This window comes from Balaenoptera musculus, chromosome 7, assembly GCF_009873245.2.
Source record: "Balaenoptera musculus isolate JJ_BM4_2016_0621 chromosome 7, mBalMus1.pri.v3, whole genome shotgun sequence".
In the NCBI taxonomy this organism is placed as follows: domain Eukaryota; kingdom Metazoa; phylum Chordata; class Mammalia; order Artiodactyla; family Balaenopteridae; genus Balaenoptera; species Balaenoptera musculus.
Window position 1 is genome coordinate 64,391,667 of NC_045791.1, and position 18,922 is coordinate 64,410,588.

The following is an 18,922-nucleotide window of genomic DNA, read 5'->3' on the forward strand; positions in this document are numbered from 1 at the left end:
GGAATTTCTCCTCTTTCATTTCTTATTTTGTTTATTTAGGTTCTCTCTCTTTTCTTCTTGGTGAGCCTGGCCAGAGGTTTGTCATTTTTCTTTATCCTTTCAAAGAACCAACTCATTTTTATTGATTTTTTTCTATTTTTTTAAAATTTCTACTTTATTTCCTCTATGATCTTTATTATTTTCTTCCTTCTGCTGACTTTAGGTTTTGTTTGTTCTTTTTTTTTTTTGTAATTCTTTTAGGTGGTAGGTTAGGTTGTTTATTTGAGATTTTTCTTGTTTTTTGAGGAAGGCCAGTATCGCTATAAACTTCCCTCCAAGAACTGCTTTTGCTGCATCTCATAGATATTGTATGATTGTGTTTTCATTGTTATTTGTCTCAAGGTATTTTTAAATTTCCTCTTTGATTTCATTGTTGACCCATTGGTTTTTTTAGTAGCATGTTTAGTCTCCACGTTACCATTTTTTTCTCGTTTCTTTTTCCGTGGTTGATTTCTAGTTTTATGCTGTGTGGTCAGAAAAGATGCTTGAAATAATTTCTACCCTCTTAAATTTGTTGAGGCTTGTTTTGTGCCCTAGTATGTGGTCAGTCCTAGAGAATATTCCATGTGCACCTGAAAAGAATGTGTATTCTGGGTTTTTTTGGATGTAATGTCCTGAAAATAGCAATTAAATCTGACTGTTCTATTGTATCATTTAGGATCTCTGTTGCCTTATTGATTTTCGGTCTGGAAAATCTGTCCATTGATGTGATTGGGGTACTAAATTCTCCTACTAATATTGTATTCCTGTCAGTTCCTCCCTTGATGTATGTTAGTATTTGCTTTATGTATTTAGGTGCTCCTTTATATTAACGAGTATAATGTCCTCTTCTTTATATAGTGTCCTTCTTTTATTTATTTATTTATTTTTTTAAAATTTTTTATTTATTTATGACTGTGTTGGGTCTTCGTTTCTGTATGAGGGCTTTCTCTAGTTGTGGCAAGTGGGGACCACTCTTCATCGCGGTGCGCAGGCCTCTCACTATCGCGGCCTCTCTTGTTGCGGAGCACAGGCTCCAGACGTGCAGGCTCAGTAATTGTGGCTCACGGGCCTAGTTACTCTGCGGCATGTGGGATCCTCCCAGACCAGGGCTCGAACCCGTGTCCCCTGCATTGGCAGGCAGATTCTCAACCACTGCGCCACCAGGGAAGCCCTATAGTGTCCTTCTTTATCTTTCTTTATGGCCTTTGTTTTAAAGTCTATTTTGTCTGATATAAATATTGCTACCCCCATTTTCTTGTCATTTCCATTTGCATGAAATATCTTTTTCCAACCGCTCACTTGAAATCTAAGTGTGTCCTTTGCCCTGAAGTGGGTCTCTTGTAGGCAGCATATTGTAGGCTCTTATTTTTTTGTTTGTTTGTTTGTTTTTAATCCAGTCTGCCACTCTATGTCTTTTGATTGGGGCATTTTGTCCATTGACATTTAAGGTAATTATTGATATTTATGTATTTATTACCATTTTAAACCTAGGTTTCCAGTTGATTTTGTATTTCTTCTTTGTTCCTTTCTTTTTCTTTTTGTTTTTCCTATTGTGGTTTCATGGTTTTCTTTTGTATTATGCTTGTGTTCTCTTCATTTTGGTTTCTGTGAATCTATTGTATGTTTTTGATTTGTGGTTACCCTGTTTCTCAAGTATGTTAACCCCTTTCTATATCTACTCGCTTTAGACTGGTAGTCATATAGGCCAAACACATTCTAAAAAAAAGAAAAAACTACTTTTTCTTACTCTACTCCCCACATTTTATGATTTTAATGTCCTCTTTTAATCTTCATATTTATCCTTTTGTTGTTTATTGTAGTTATCATTGCTTTCACAAAAATGTTTTGATTTTTTTTTTAATCTGTATATTGGCTTACTTAAGTGATTTACTTTCCAATTATGATTTTCTCTTTCCTATAGATGCTTGCTTCTTTTCTATTTAGAGCAGACCTTTCAATATTTCTTTTAGGATAGGTTTAGTATTGCTGTATTCTTTTAGTTTTTGCTTGTCTGAGAAATTCTTTATCTCTCCTTCTATTCTAAATAATAACCTTGCTGTGTAGAGTATCCTAGGTTGCATATTTTTGCCTTTCAGGCCTTTGAATATATCTTGCCACTCCCTTCTGGCCTGAAACATTTCTGTAGAGAAATCAGCCAGTAGCCTTATGGGGGTCCCTTGTAATTAACTCTTTGTTTTTCTCTTACTGCCTTTAGAATCCTCTTTCTTTAACTTTTGCCACTTTAATTATAATATGTCTTAGTTTAGGTCTATTTGGATTCATCTTGTTTTGGACCCTTTGTGCCTCCTGTACCTGAATATCTGTTTCCTTCTTTTGATTTGGGAAGTTTTCAGCCATAATTTCTTCAGATACATTTTTGATCCCCTTTTCTCTTTCTTCTCCTACTGGGATCCCTATTATGCATAGATTGGCATACTTTATATTATCCCATATGTCTCTTATATTGGTTTCATTTTTTTTCATTTGTCTTTCTGCTGTTCTGATTGGTTGATTTCCATTATTGTATCTTCCAGATCACTTATTTGTTCTTCTGCATTATTCAATCTGCTATTCATTGCCTTTAGCTCAGCTTTTGCCCAGGCAAATGAGTTTTCTAAATTTTTTTGGTTCCTCTTTATAGTTTCTAGTTCCTTTTTACAGTAATCTGCATTTCTATCAATAGTCTTTCTTATTTCCTTCAGTATTTTCATTATTTCCTTTTTGAAGTCAGTGTCTATTAGACTGAAGAGGTCTGTTTCATTCTTTACTCTTTAAGGGGGATTCTCTTGATCTTTTAATTGGGAGTGGTTCCTCTGCTTTTTCATTTTACTTATATTTCTCTGACTTTAAGGAGAAAGAGTTTCTCTGACTTTAGGAGAGAAAGTTATCTAATGTTGTCTTGAAGGGCTGCTTTTATGTGGGAGCAGCCCTGTGTAGTCTGCATGAGTCTAATATTTTTGGTGTAAGGGCTGTTTTTAGTATGGATGCCTGCTGCTTCTTTCCTCAGTGTGTGCTGGTCTTTGTCCCCTTGGTGGGGGTGTGATTGGTGTTGTGATGACCAGAGCCTGCACTGGCTATTGAGTGGGACCTCCTCTTTGTTCCATGGTTGTCACTGCCCTGTCAGGGGCAGGATCTGCTTTTTAGTTGTTTGAGTAAAAGCTCCCAGATCAGTTTCTGAGCTGTGGTGTGAGGTAGGTGGGATTGGAGCACTCCTGCTGGGAGAGGAGCCACTGAGTATTCCTCTGCCAGAGCTTTGCACCTGAGTGCACTCTGTGTTGTTACCTGTCACCCATTTTGTGGGCTCACACAGTACACCGTTTTTCACACTGCCCTCAGCCCTGCCTCACCCTTGGAAATCCAGGCAATCAGCCCTGGTGTTCCTTCCACACTGTGTTCACAAACCTACCGGCACAGATCCATAAGCGTAGATCCACTGAAGTCATGTACCAGGACTGCACTAGTCGTGCACTTGGACCTGCCGTGAGAACTATGGAAGCAGCTCAGACCCCAGCTTTTAAGGCCACAGCTGCCAAGGCCAGACCCTTCCCAGCCACAGGAGCACCTGTTCTTCACTCAGATGTCCCACAGGTGCTGAGTTTACAAAGCTGGTGGAGGTGGCATAAATCTGGGGGTTGCACTGCCACGGGGAGAGGGCTCAGATTTCAGTCCTTCTTTCTAAGTCGCATGGCCCCTGGGACTCAGCTCTGATTTCAGCCCCATTTCCACGTGTGGGCAACCTGCTGGTGCTTGTGGGTCCCCAGAACTCATGTAATGCTGGCTGAGAGTGTGCTGAGAAAGAGGCTGCTATGGCAGGCCCCACCCCTCCCTTTGAACACCACTTCACAATAGTGCTTCACTTCTGTGGCAGGCCCATGCTTTCTTCTGTGTACACACACCCCACCCCCACTGGTTTTCAGCCGGTACAATGATCCAGCCCCTTCAGGCTGTCTCTGCTTAGCCAACCCCAGTCCTCTTCCCAGGTCGGTCCTCTGAAGCCCAAGTTTCATCACCCAGTCCCCACACCCACCAGCACATGTGTGTCTCGGGCTGGGGAGCACAGAATGGTGGCACAGACCATCTGTGTAAGTCTCTCTCTCTTCTGCCTGCCACAGACAGGCTGCTGTGCTCTCCTCCGAGTCTGTAAGGTTCCCTTTGTGTTCCGGCTGATCTCTCCACTGGTGAAGGGGCTTCCCAGGGTGAGGGAACCTTTCCTGTTTCACAGCTCCCTCCCAGAGCCCTGGGGGCACAGGTTCTATCCTGATTCCTTTTTGTTTTTCTTTCTTTTGTTCTACCCAGTTACGTGAAAATATTTCTTGTGATTTGGGGTGTCTGAGATATTTTGTCAGTGTTTAGTGGGTATTCTGTGAGAATTGTTCCTCATGTAGTTGTAGTTTTGATGTATTTGTGGGAGGAGGTGAGCTCCATGTCCTTCTATTCCACCATCTTGATTCTTCCCTCTCAGTGAGATTTTAGCTACCTTCTCTCGAACTCAGATTGTATCACTTTTAAGTTTACTTAACTTAAACTTACTAAGTACTAGCTAATAATATAAAAGTTATTTTATGTAATATGGTAGCAATACTACTCCAAAGGAAGGCCATGCTTCAGAATAGATTTTTACCAAATGTTTGAAAATAAGAGAGAGTGATCGAAGGAAAAAAAAGAAACAATTCTCAACTAAATGTTAGAGAATATTCAAAAAGACAATTGGTCTTTTCTCTCTATAGAGAATCTTATACAAGATATGAACCTCCCAAGGCCCACGGCTATGATCCTATTCCTAAGCCCTGTTTTCTTCTTCAAAATTTTTTTCTCATATCTTCCCTTATTCAACCTGTGGGTTTCCTCTCTTGGCTGCAGGTTAATAGGAGAAAAATGGAAACTGCCATCTACTTATTACTGATAGAATGGTAGGGATATTTTTCCTCCAATATATACCTCCTCCTTCCATACGATGTCAAAGCGGCTCTTTGTTTCATCACCCAAAGTGTACATTTTTATGTCTTGTAATCCAAGAAGACATCTACCATAGATATCAATACATTTAGAACTAAAAAGACTTTGTAATTGATTGGATATAGCATTAAAGAAAGGTAGTCAAGAATGATATTTATTTTTCTGGAACTGAGCACTTGGTGCTTTTTATTGAGGTAGATAATACAGCCAAAAGCACATCAAGTTTTGAACGTATCAATGGAACATATAAATTTTTGAAGTACAGAATGGGTTTCCTCAGAGCAGGGATTTTACCTAGCTGGGCGGCAGATGAGAATGAGGCAAAGGATTTGAGAGTATTAGAAAAGAATGGTTGGTTGAAACAATGAGCAATGAGGTCTGAGCTGTTTAGGGAATGTAATTAATGGGGAAAATGTAAAAGGTAGAGGAGCTGAAGATTTCAGTACAGTTAAGCGACAAATACTGGAGATAATGTACATGAGAGCGGGAAGAATGGATGTTAATATCAAGATTTTATAATTACTTTGGGGAGATGGCTGATGTTATTGGTGTTACAAAGGTGAAGGGAATAAGTAGTTGGTAATTTGGATGTGTATTCTGCATCATCGTAGGCCACTATAATGGTGGCAAGATTTGTTAGAAAAGAAGTATTTCAAGAATGAGAAGCCAGGAAATTGACAGATTCAAATGATAATGAGGGAGAGAGTTTCATTTACTGGGCTGACCTAGTTTCAAAGGAGGATATTTTCCAGTTTTGGAGGAACATCAGTGGTCTGGAAGTGGTACTGTAGAGTCAGAAACACACTAAGCCCACCTCAAACAAGAAGTTCATGGGGTACAGGGGAATGAGCTGAAGTTCAGTTGACAAAGTGGATGGGAAAGCAATCTATCAGAAAAGAGCTAGGATTTGGTCATGGGGAAAACTAGAAGAAACAGTATGTGAGTAGGTCAATGGTTTACAAAATGTGTTTCCTAAGAGAGCGATTTCAGAGGGCACACATGAAAGATTGGAAAGGTGACAGGCAGTGGGAGGTTGGATTAGAGATAAGGAATCAAAGATAATAAAAGGATGAATGCATGGGGAGATGGACATTTCAGGGGTGGGAGAAGCTTACTTTTGGGCAATGAATGCCCAAGAATGGTGGTGTTTTGAGGTTTGCTGCAGTGATCTGACCTTACACATCAGTACCCCTGTATCATTGTCATTTATCATTATCATGACTTCTTTAGCATTTTTCAGAAGGTTGAGAGAAACTCAGCCTGGGTTGAAAAAAAATGAACCTCACCCTGATACAGGCAAGTAATGAGGCTAATTATTTTTGAAGAATCTCACCATAATTTGGAAGTGACTGCAGTACCTAGGAAATGTAGATTAATTTATTCGCTCCCTCATAAATACTAAGAACTTCCTCTGTGCCAGACACCATTCTAGAAACTAGTATTACAGCAGTGAACCAGGCAAACAAGGTCCATACTCTTATGGAGCTAATCCTATGAGCTCATACTGCTGTGAAAATGGACCCTCTGTCTGGCAGGGAGTTGGAAATGATCCATTGGCAAAAATCTTATGTAATAAGAGACTTTTTTTTTTTGGAAAAACTCCCTAGGCTTACTAAGGAGGAGTAATTAGCTAAACACTTTCTCATGTTAAAATGAAATTAACCAGTTTCAGGGAATGGAAAACTTTCCTATGTTTCCTAGTTTTAGAAAAGTGTATACAATGCAGTTATCCCATAGATACAAGGCTAATTACTTATGGTTTTCTGTGACAGTCCAACCTTTGTTAAAGGACAGGAAAAGAATTGTTTTCTTTTTCTTATTTTCGAAGGTACCAGAACTTGACTCTAGATTTTGGAGACATTGATAGGAATAGATGGTGGGAAAATGAAAGGTCTACATTTCTCCACACTGTTACTTGGCCAAGTGTACTGAGTCATGTATGTGCTAGATGCCTCCAGTGGGTCTTAAATATGAAATAGAATATATGATAATTCCTTATTACATAGTTATTCAGACATTTGTTTGACTTAGCAAAACTTTTTTTCTTGCGTGTTTGTTTTTTTACATGAATCCTCACAGAACTTTTGAATAGAAAAACAAGAAACATTTTTTCTCCATGTCATTTCCATACAGCATCTTTTTTCCTGATATGAAATAGCTGAGTTATTGTTATCAGAAAATTTCTGAGTGAAAATTCTTGATTCACTTAATGGTAAACAAAAGCTTGTATTAAGTGGGGTATTGGTTATTTAATGCTTTGTTTTGGAGATAACCAAATTGGCTTCATCATTCTATTCCACCCCCACTGTCTCTTACTGCCTTCTTACTCTTCACTTTTAATTTAGTAACCTGATATACAATGTAGGCAAAGAAGGGGCAGAAAATGTTAAACCACCCCCCCCACCATCTTATAGCGTATCATCAAACCTTTTGTGAAATTGCTCCAACATTGAGCAGCATTAGATCTCCACTTGAATATCAAGTGGAAATAATCATAATGTGAATGTCAACTTTGATGAATTCACGGATTTTTCTTTTTCTAAAGCCAGAAGTATATTTCTGGTGTCTTTTGCTATAGGTGTCACTTTTCAAGGATTTAAAGAGTTTTCAAGGGAAGACAATATTTTCATCTAAGAGACCCAGAGCCCAGTTAATTTAGCCACATATTACATTTTTGCATAATTCCTTATTAATTGAAGAATGAAATTCTCAAATATCAGCATACATGGATCAATCTATCTGTCTACATGTATACAGATGTGGAAATTATGTGAAACAATTCTAAATTATGAAATATCTGCGATCTTGGGAGGCCACGGGGTACAGTGACTTGTAGTGCGAGCTTAGTTTCCTGACCAGGAATCGATCCCAGGCCACGGTGGTGAGAGGGCCGAATCCTAACCTCTAGACCAGAAGGGCCAGTGAGCTTGTAGCAGGACCTCAGTCTTTGTCTTCTTTGAAGAAAGAATTCAGCAAAGAGACGGAGGTAATAAAGTGGATAAAGCCTTTATTAGAAGCAAAGTATATGTGGAAGAACACATGGGCAGGCTCTGAGTGAGTCACACACTTTTGTGTTGGCTTAAATTGCTTATATGGGGGCAGTTTTCCAGGTTCCCCCTTGCCAATCTCTTGGTCTGTGCCCATATTTTGTCTGACTCAGTGCCCTCTCAGATGTGTGTATGCATCTTTTAGCCAAGATGGATTCCAGCGTGAGGGTTTCTGGGAGGTTGGCAGGACATATTATGAGCTGGTACCCCCTCCCTTCCCTGACCCCTGAGAATCTTTTCTGTGCATGTGTGGTCTCGGAGGTCTCCTTGATCCCAAGAAAAATGTGATCTCCTTATCTTTTACTCAAGCAGAGCTCTGCTTCTGCCATTATCTTTATCTCAAAGAGTCAATAGGAGACAAGTTCCAGTTGCTCAGCCTGGGGTCCAGCTATCTCCTGCCTCGTTTGTAACTAATATTAATTCTGTCAAACTTTGCTGATGATTTATTACTGAAACTCAGTATTACAAAGTGGTTATTTATTTTCTCCCTTGTAAGTACTCGTGTTTATGGAAATAGTCCCATGTTCTTAAAAATAGTATGTGCTTATCAGCAGCACAACAGTATTGCCTTTCACCAGCTAGAGTTAATTTCTAAACTTTATGCTTTTAATTCTTACTAGACAAAAATTTCAGAAACTTTAGCAACTGTTTAAGAAAACCACAAGGATAGCTTTAAATGCTCTACGTTTTTAGGTTATTACAATACTTAGGGGAATAGGTGGAAGTAATTACTCTAGCTTTAAAAAAGCTAAATTTTCTTTATTCCCAACCTGATCATGAATGTGAAATGCTACTATGCTTGTGTCTGTTATCTCTGTTACTGGGACTCTATAGACTGAATGCTTCTTGAAAAAAATACATCTATATTTGAATTGAACTCTTTCTCAAGTATAAGTTTCATGGTACCTGAACTGCACAACTGCCTTATGATACATGTAATGAGCTATATTCATGATGTGTTATAAATTTCAAATAACTAACATTATTCTCAGGTTCATACACTCTTTCATGGGCAAGAGATGTTGCATGAATGTATAAAAAAGGTAGCCAGGTAAAAATAATAGAGAGTGATGGCTACCACACAAAGGTGGAGAGCACATACATAAATGCCCTGGAATTAAAATTTAAAAAGAAGAAACATTCTGCTAGTCATTTATAACTCCTGATCCATCACTTAGCTAGCTCCCTATCATCCTTTGCTATCATTTTGAAATATTCCATTGATAAATATTCCATTTATTACAGGCTATAGCTATTGCTCTGAGTAATAAACTTTTGTCTCTGACCCAAGGATCTTGTATCTCTACCAGCCTCTGTGAAATATGGAGCAGCAGGCTAACATGAAAACTTTGCAAGTAAATTCTCAGTCCGTTCAGAATATGGATATAACCATGTTAAACAATATATAACCATTTTTTATTTTTATCTTCTCCCAACTTTGAGAATTTTCAAAAAGGTGGGTAAATATAATAACTACTAACTTACATCCCTTAATGAAGGCATAATTACCAGTAGAATTATCCACTTTGGTATCAATATGTACTTCTTATAAAGAAAAATAGGGAATAAATATAGATTGGTGAGGGAATTCACCATGGATTTAGATATTGAGCCAGATTTACATTTTCAGTGGCGCAAGTAAGGCAAGCAGTAGCACAATGATCTATTATAAGTAGATAATTGAAAGACTCTGTTTTGATGCTGAATCACATGAGATATTTGTACTCTACTTGTTAAAATAAAAAGAAAATTTTAAAACAATATGCACATCTGGTACTTAAAAAATCTATATAATTTTTTAAAGAATTTTCCTCACTAAATTAAAATGTATTCCTCTGTAATGAGAAAAAAACTTGTTTCCAGAGTGTCTATGCTGAGCATATTAAATCTCCACACATTTAATGCTGAGGTCTAAAGACACAGATCATGGCGGATTCTCACACTGGAATTGTGAAGCTAAACATTGTTGTGAATTACTGCAACCTAGCATATTTTTTGTGATCTAGTCTCCCACCTCTAATAATAATCTTGTTATAATTGTACCACAAAGGTGTTAGTTTTAAAACATAAGATTATTAAGAAAAATTACAATTTGATATTCTAGTTTTTTAGATACTTACAGACATTTAAAAAACTTAAAGTAGGTTTTAAAACAATTTACCTTTCTTTTAATTTTATTTAACACTTTCTCTTAAAAACATTCTCTGCTATTTCAATGTCAATATATTGAAGCAGCATCTTTAAGGAAATGCTTTTCAGGTCACTCTATTTAAAAGGTCAGTAATAATACTATATTGTGCATACACTACATTTCTTTCAAAGAGCTCAGTGTATATTATTTATATGTAATTAACACACAACATTGTGAGGTCAATCACATAATGATGAAAGAGACTGGTCTTGGGGCTCCCTCCCTTGCATTCAATATTCTTTTTCCATTAGAATATAAATACATGGAGGCAGGATCTAATGTTCTTGTAACACTAACTGGATTCCAAGCATTGTATAATCATTTTTCATACATTACCTTATAGCATGGTATGTTATGACCACACTCAGGCTTCATGACTTATGAGAAAGATACCCAGGACTCAGAAACTGCTGTATCCATGGTTATGGTTTATCAGAATGAAAGAATACAGATCAAAACAGCAAAGGGAAAAGATTCATAGGGTGAAGTCCAGGAGAAACCAGAAGCAAGCTTCCAGTTGTCCTGTCCCAGTGGAGTCATGCACAGATGTGCTTAATTCTCCCAGCAGTACTGCATGACAGTCTGTGTGAGGTGTTGCCAACTTGGGAAGTCCACACAAGCCTTGGTATCCAGAATTTTTACTGGGGATCCATCACATAGGCAGTCAGTGCCTGCATGGCTGGCTCAGCTACTCATACTCTAGCAACTTCACCTTTTGCCCACCCTACCCTGATGCCTTGAGCAAAAACAGGCATTTACCATAAACTGTTTTAGGACAAACACTACCAGAGGTACTTTAGTGAGGATAACCTTATTGATATAAATGATATAAACTTATTGACAAAAATTGTTATGATAAAAATGACCAAGATGTCCCAGGGGAAATGATGCTGGCAAAAATACTTTACATTAAAGGAACTCTTACATATTTCCTGACACAGAAATTGCAAAGGGTAAAATACTGTAAAATGACCCACACTTAGAAAAGAACATGACAATTTTCCATGACATAGAAAAGATTCTCACTCTGTATTGTAAGTTATATGATGAGTAGGAGGCAAACACTGTTCAAACTACTCTCAATAGGTTTTTTTTTTTTTACAAAGAAACAAACAACTCAATTCTTAAGGTACATAATGCTTTATACTACAGTGTACTAAATGGTTTTATTAGCATTTTCATTTTTCTATACATTTATAATTGAAATAAGAGAGTTTTTAATGTTTTGATAAAAATTTTTAAAGGTCATGAAAAATTGTAAAGTTTTACATTAATTATTTTTTAATTGTGCTTAAAAATAATACAAAATTTATCACCTTAACCATTTTTAAGTGTATAGTTCAGTAGTGTTAAGTATATTCACATTCTTGTATAACATTTCCAGAACTTTTTTATCTTGCAAAACTGAAACTATATGCTCATTTTACAACTCCCCATTTTTACCTCTCCCCAGCCCCTGGTAACCAAATTCTACTTTTTGTTTTTATGAATTTGACTACTTTAAATATCTCATACATGGAATCATATAGTATTGCTTCTTGTGACTGGCTTATTTTACTTAGCATAGTGTCCTAAAGGTTCATCCATGTTGTACATGAGACAGGATTTCCTTCCTCTTTAAGGCTGAATTATATTTGATTGTACACAATTACCACATTTTGTTTATCCATTTGTTTGTCCATTTATTCATAGATGGACATTCAGGTTTCTTCCACACTTTAGCATTGTGAATAGTGCTGCAATGAACACTGGAATGCTAACACCTCTTCAAGACCCTGATTTCAATTCTTTGGGATAAATACCCAGAAATGAAATTGCTGGATCATAAATCCCCACAGGCCAGTACAGATGGAGACTGTTAGAATGCATGCAGACTCAGGGCCCATATCTCCCTAATAAAAGCTCTGTTCACAAATTTGAGGTGTATTAAAATTGCCAGGGGAACTTTTTAAAACATAGCTTGCTAGCCCCTCTGCCCATGCCCTGAGTCTCTGATTTGGGAGGTTCTATTTTTTAATTTTTTGAAGAATTGCCATACTGTTTTCCATAGTGGTTGTACCATTTCTCATTAATTATTGAGATTGCTTACCTGGCTTTAAGTTGCATGGTGATTTTTATTAACAGTCCTATAGTGCTATGCAGAGTGAGAACTATGTGTGCAAAGAGAGAATATATATATATATATGTAGGCACACACACACACGTTCATCCAGTGGTGTGCTGATGCCGTTGCTTATTGCTTGCAAGAATTGATTATGTGAATCTCTTCTTATGTGAGAGAGTAATAAATTATAAGTTTTGGCCTGATTATTTGAATGTATGGAATTGACATCATTTGAGATGGGGAAAGTTACTGGAGGAATAAGTCTCCATGAAAAGATCAATTAAGTTTTGACAATTTGATTTTGAGGATTTTATATTATACAGCTAAATGGGGATGCCGAAAAGTCAGTCCGCTAAAGAAGTCTTGAGTTCTGGAGATAGGTCTGAGCTATAGACTGATATTTGGAAGTAGAAGGAATGTAGACCATCTTTGAAAGCAGGGCCAACTAGATAATTTGTGGGGACCAGGGCAAAATAATGTATGTTAGCCTATTCAAAAAACAAGGAAAAGGTTCTTCCTTTCTTCTACAGTCTCTCTTTCAACCTATCATGGTGTTTTTTATATGCTATTTAATGTTGCCCTTTCTCCAGCATGAGATTTTTATGAATTGACTGCAAATCCTCACAGATGCCTGGGGTCCCACCTCACAACTTGGCATACAGGGCACAGGCACCTAACCTCATCGCTCCTTGATCCTGCACCCAGGTCCCTCACAGGGTGCGAAAGGTGGCAGTGGTTGCTGGGTGGGAGCAGTAGAGCAGAAGGCAAGGAACTCATCCTAAGGAGGTGTAAGGAGGGAATGCACCTGAACTGTGGCTTCAGCTACTTGGCGCATGCTCCATTTTTTTCATCAGACTTCACTTTCGAAGTACATTCAAAGGTAAAATTATTAACAGTTTCAATATAGATATTTCAGAGCATTAAACCCTGAGCAGGGACCTGTGCCTCTGCAGTGGTTGCACACTTCAAAGCCATCCAATTGAATGAGATGACTAGAGGGGTTAATGCAGAAAGAGAAGTGAAGAATTAGCTCTGGTGCACTTGAGAATAAGGAAGTAGAAAACAGAGACAACGAGCAGAGGAGACTGAAAGGTGTCAGGGAAGTATGAGGCAAAGTAGAAGGTATGTTATCTTGGAAGCCAAGACAAGAAAGCTATTGGTGATGAGGAGTGTGAATTACGGAAAATGCTGCCATGAGGCTGAGTAAAAATGAAAACGAAAAAGGGTCTTTGGATTTCCTACCCAGATGCCATCGATGCCCATGACAAGAGTAGTTTTAGTGGAACAATGAGGGTTGAAAGCCTAAATGGTGAGATTTTGAGACCAAATGGGAGAGGCATTGAAAACTTAGCATGGGCTACTCTTTCAAGAGATCTTTCCGTTAAAAAAATAATAATAATAATAATAAAGGGCAAAGAGATGGGCTATAGGGTTAAAGTACTTTTTTTCAAGGACGTGAGAAATGTCAGTAAATTATGATTTATTATAAAAATCATAAAATTGGCAAACTTGTAGTAACCTACACATCTGCAAGTAGAAACTGAGGCACCAAATGATTTATAAGTTATCAGTGTCTATAACATGAGTCTCTCTTGTGCTTAGTTTAGAATATGGTGATGGAGTCAAACCAACTTGAACATTCAGATTTGAATTCTTAGCACCTACCTTGAAATATATGCACCATACTTTATTTTTTATTTATTTTTATTTTTTTCTTCTAGTTTTAACTGAGATATAATGGACGTATAGTACTGTGTAAGTTAACAGTGTATAGCGTAATGATTTGACTTATATACATCATGAAATTATCACAATAAGTTTAGTGAACATCATTTCATATAGATAAAAAATTAAAGAAATAGTAAAAAAGGATTTTCCTTATGATGAGAACTCTTAGGATTATTCTCTTAACAACTTTGATATATAACACACAGCACTGTTTATTATATTTATCGTGTTGTACATTAAATCCCTAGTACTTATTTATTTTAAAACTGGAAGTATCTACCTTTTGGCTGCCTTCATCCAATTCCCCCTTCTCTCATTGCCCCCCACCTCTGGTAACTACAAATCTGATCTCTTTTTCCATGATTTTGTTTTTGAACTATAATTGACCTAAAACTCTATGTTAGTTCCTGTTACACAGCATAGTGATTTGGTGTTTCTATACGTTTCAAAATGATCACCATGATAAGTCTAGTTTTGTCACCATACAAAGATATAACAGAGTCATTGACTGTATTCCCCACACTGTGCATTTCATAGCTATGATATATTTATTTTGCAACTGGAAGTTTGTACTGCTTATGTCCCTCACCTATTTCTTTCTTCCACCATACTTTAAATGACCCTGAATTCCTTTGTGGAATTTTATATAACAGATTATTATTTTACTCGATGGTATAAAAACATGAATGTATAATAATATACAATGGTATAAGAACATTCATTTTAAATGTAATCCTTTGGATATAATAAAAGTGGCCAAATCATTAATCCACTCATTTTTCTTTTCCAAATACTCTTTCTCCATTATTAAATACAGACCATATCATTATGGTAAATTTTAATAGATGATACAGTAAAATTATGTCACTGATATTTATATGAAAATTGTTTTTTTAATACTGTTGACATACTTATATAAATATTAAACCTTTTGATAAATATGCATTATAAAACCTCAGTTCACTATTTCAAAGTAAATACCTTAATTCCTGGTGTTTCTTTTAAAATCTTCCTACTACAATATTAGCAGCCTTTCTAATTTGGTTTACCTCCTACCTAACAGTTTATTAATGTGTAAAGCCTAGGTTAAAATAAACCTAACACAAAGCACATTTATGTAATGATAATTATACTAAGAATGCACTAAAAGGTCTCATTTCTAACTTTGCTCCATCACTAATGACTCTAAAATGAAGACATACCTCTTTCTAAAATCTATGCAAGAAGATGCAAGATTAAAGGTACAAAGTATCAAAAGCTGCATGTTAGAATAAATTAGAATAAGTTAAGAAGTGATGGTATTGTAGAGAGAGGCACAGCTATAAGGACAAATACTTTTTCAGAAAGTAGATTACTTACCAAAGCAATTTCAAAATTAAATGTAGTTATTTTTAACTGTGTTCTGAGACACACACATAGCACTGTATTTTAAATATTTGCTATGGCCTTTTAAGGTTGAAGTGACACAAAATGGACATGAAATTTATGCAAAGTCAATTGCCCTATACATTTATTAGGATTTATCTTATTAAAATGTAAGATTGTTCATATGCTAAGCAATGCTTTGATATGTTAGTCATATAGTGATATGATAGTGATATGATAGTTGATAGCAAAAATGTGGTATCAGCAATATTCTTGTATTATTATTCCAGTGTCAAAATAATATATGGTGAAATCTAGTTCTTATTTAAAGAAGCTAACTTTTAAACTTACTTCAGCCATTTTAAAGTTGATTATATTTTGGAGTATGATTAAAAGCAGTCATTTTAATTAAAAACAAGAAAATAACAAAGATCATTTGAAATTTGTTTCCTTCTTTCCTTCCTTCCTTCCTACATTCCTTCATTTTCTTCCTTTGTTCCCTTTTTACCTTTTTTCCATTATTTTTGGGGGAATATCAAATTTATCTGGAAGATCTGTTCTTTGAAAGGTCTTTTTATATATTTATATTTCTTTTGCTGGTATATACAATATAGCATTATGTGTTCATTTTTGTCTTCTTTCAAATTGAAATGTTTATTTTTCTTCAATTATAATTCAAGATTGTCTGCAGGAGGCAAGCATTTATTATTGTTATTTTGTCGTAACCTCTAAAAATTTGTCTTGGATTATTTTGATGCAATGGAGAAAAGAAAAATATTAGGAAGGTTATGATTTGGTTATTCTTATATTCCTCACTTTTAGAGAGATGATATTCTATATAATAGAAATAATTAATACCGGAATCAAATTATTCATTCTGAAAAACTTAACTGAAGTTTATAAGATAATTTACACACTGGGAAGTTGTTTGGTGAATCTATATGGGTCCATAATTGTATTATGTGTGCCGCTTTCATCAACACTCATAGGAATCTCCAGATGTGCTCTACTTGTTCCCGTGAAGAGAGTTGCTCAAGAATTCTATTTTGAATGAAATCTCACATTTATGTACATGGAACTATTAAGACATACATCTCATAAATGTTTTACATCTTTTCAACTTTAGAAAAAAGCAGAGAATATGTATAGTCAATCAATGAATATGTTTTAATTCTCATTAACATATCCAAGTTAAGTTAGAGTTTATAATTTCTCTAACATAGCAAGCTTGACACTTCTATATGTAACTAAAATATCCCAGATTCCTAAGACTTATAATTTAGGCTCATTTCCTCCATTTTCTTTTAAATTGAGAGCACTCAACCCTGTATATAAAACTTGCTTCTTAAAAAATAAAATCAAAATAATGCCTGTCTAAAAGCAGAAAATTTAGATATATTGTGCGTGTGACCCATTTAAAGCAGCTACATTTTATGCCTCGCAGGTTTAAATGGACCAACTTATTTAAGTAACTGAACATAGACAACCTTAGAAGGAAAACCTAACAACTGGAACAATGTGATGATGATATCTTGTAAATTTCCTTCTTCTGTGATCCATTGGCTTGTCTAAGCTTTTTATTTATTTATTTATTCTTTCTCCCCTGTGGACGTTATTTCATGCAGAGATAGTAGAAAAAAATGAGGGTGGTTTTTATGTTCTTGGCTATTAAAACAATTCTGTTTCACTTTCAGTATTTTGTTCTGCTCTAAGTATCTTAGGTAACATGCGTATCTACTTTAAAGTATTTCCTAAAGCATAACATGATGTAAAACAAAATTCATTGAAATGGGTGAAAAATACGTTTCTTTTTTTTTTTGAAGAAAGTGTCAGTGTTTATGAAAATAACAATCAAGTGCAGTAGCTAGATCAGTTCAAGTTATTTTTTTCTAACAGAATTGCTGCTAGACTAAAATTCTGTTCAGAAGCATCCTCACTGGAGGTGTTTTTAAGGACAGCTTGCCAGTGATGCCAAATTAAGAAGTGCAGGCTAATGTTCTAGGACCTTCTGGATACTATAGCCAGTAAAACAGGCCTCAGTAAAATGCCCGGTTCTTGTCAATGTTAGACGGGCTGTATAAGCTTTATCTGGCCAGCTTGTAATATTATCTATCCAAAAGAGATAAGAAGGATGGAGTTGTTATTTAAATAAGCATCAGAAGTACCCTCTGCTTAGTTATTCAGAGCCAAAAAATTAGCATAAAAATCCTAGTGCAGGAAAAAATGTACATTTCCTCAAACAGCACTAGGCAACCCAAAAGCTTTAGACAAACAACTGGCACATTTATTCTGACATGAAAAATGAACCTCAACCAGGATAATGGAAAACACATACCAGCAATAATACTTGTTTTCTCATCATGGATCATAGCCTTGGCCTGGAGTCTTGCATTCCTCTTTGCCGAAGTATCAGCAGTGAGAGAAGCCAATATCTTGGGGCTTTCAGTTATGTTCAGGTCTTAGCCATGGCCCTATGTAGGCAAAAATGTGTCAAAGTAGTTGGCAATATAATGACCCAGAACTGTTGTGTCTGTTGGCAAAACACAGGCTGGCATAAGTTTGCTCCATATGTGCTTCCAACTAAACGCTGATTTGCCAGATTTGTCAAGCAGCCACATACAGATTTGAGGGCCTATCCGTGAGCCTCACTGGCATTGCAAACTTATAATGGTGGTAAACGAAATGGTAAGATAACTTTTTTTCCCCACATTTGAACTTAGGATGAATTTCTAGGTCATTCAAATGTCTTATTTTGAAATCCAGTCAAAATCATTTATAATTTATAGTGATGGAGTTTTAGGTCAGGAGGAAGCATTTGTCAAAAATTCATTTTAAGTTTCTTACCTTTAGATGAGAAAACTGAAATCCAGAGAAATAAAGTAGAATGTCCATAAAACAATGAACTTAAAATAGAATCCGTGTTCCCCAAATCCTGGATTATGTACTCTTCCACCTGCACAAAGTCACTTTTACATTGCTGGAAGTTGAACTAGTAGTTTGTTCATTTATTCAGCAAATATTTTTTAGGACTAACCATATATCAGGTACTGAACTAGAAACTGAAGATAAAAAGGTAAATAGGATGGGTCTGTGGAGTATACATTCTAGAATGAAGAGACAGAAAATAAGTAAGTAAATTAAAATTTCAGGTAAGGTTAACTATTCCTAAATCAATCAAACAACCAAATGATTAAATAACCAATGCAAAGAGAGAATGGGGAAGACTACTTTTGATTTTAATGGTCAAGGAAGGCATCTCTAAGAAGATGATATTTGAGTTGATGTCTGAATAATAAAAATAAATTGGTCTATTACACAATCTTGAGTAGAGCATTCCAGACAGAAGGAACACAAGTGTTAAAGGCTCTCAAATGAAAATAATTCTCATGTGTAAAGGTACAGAAAGAAAATAAGAATGGCAAAAGTAGAGTTGGAGACTGCTTGAATTAGGATTTTAATACTGGAAATGAAAAAAGGTATGGATGGAGTTTAGATTTGTTTTGGAGACAA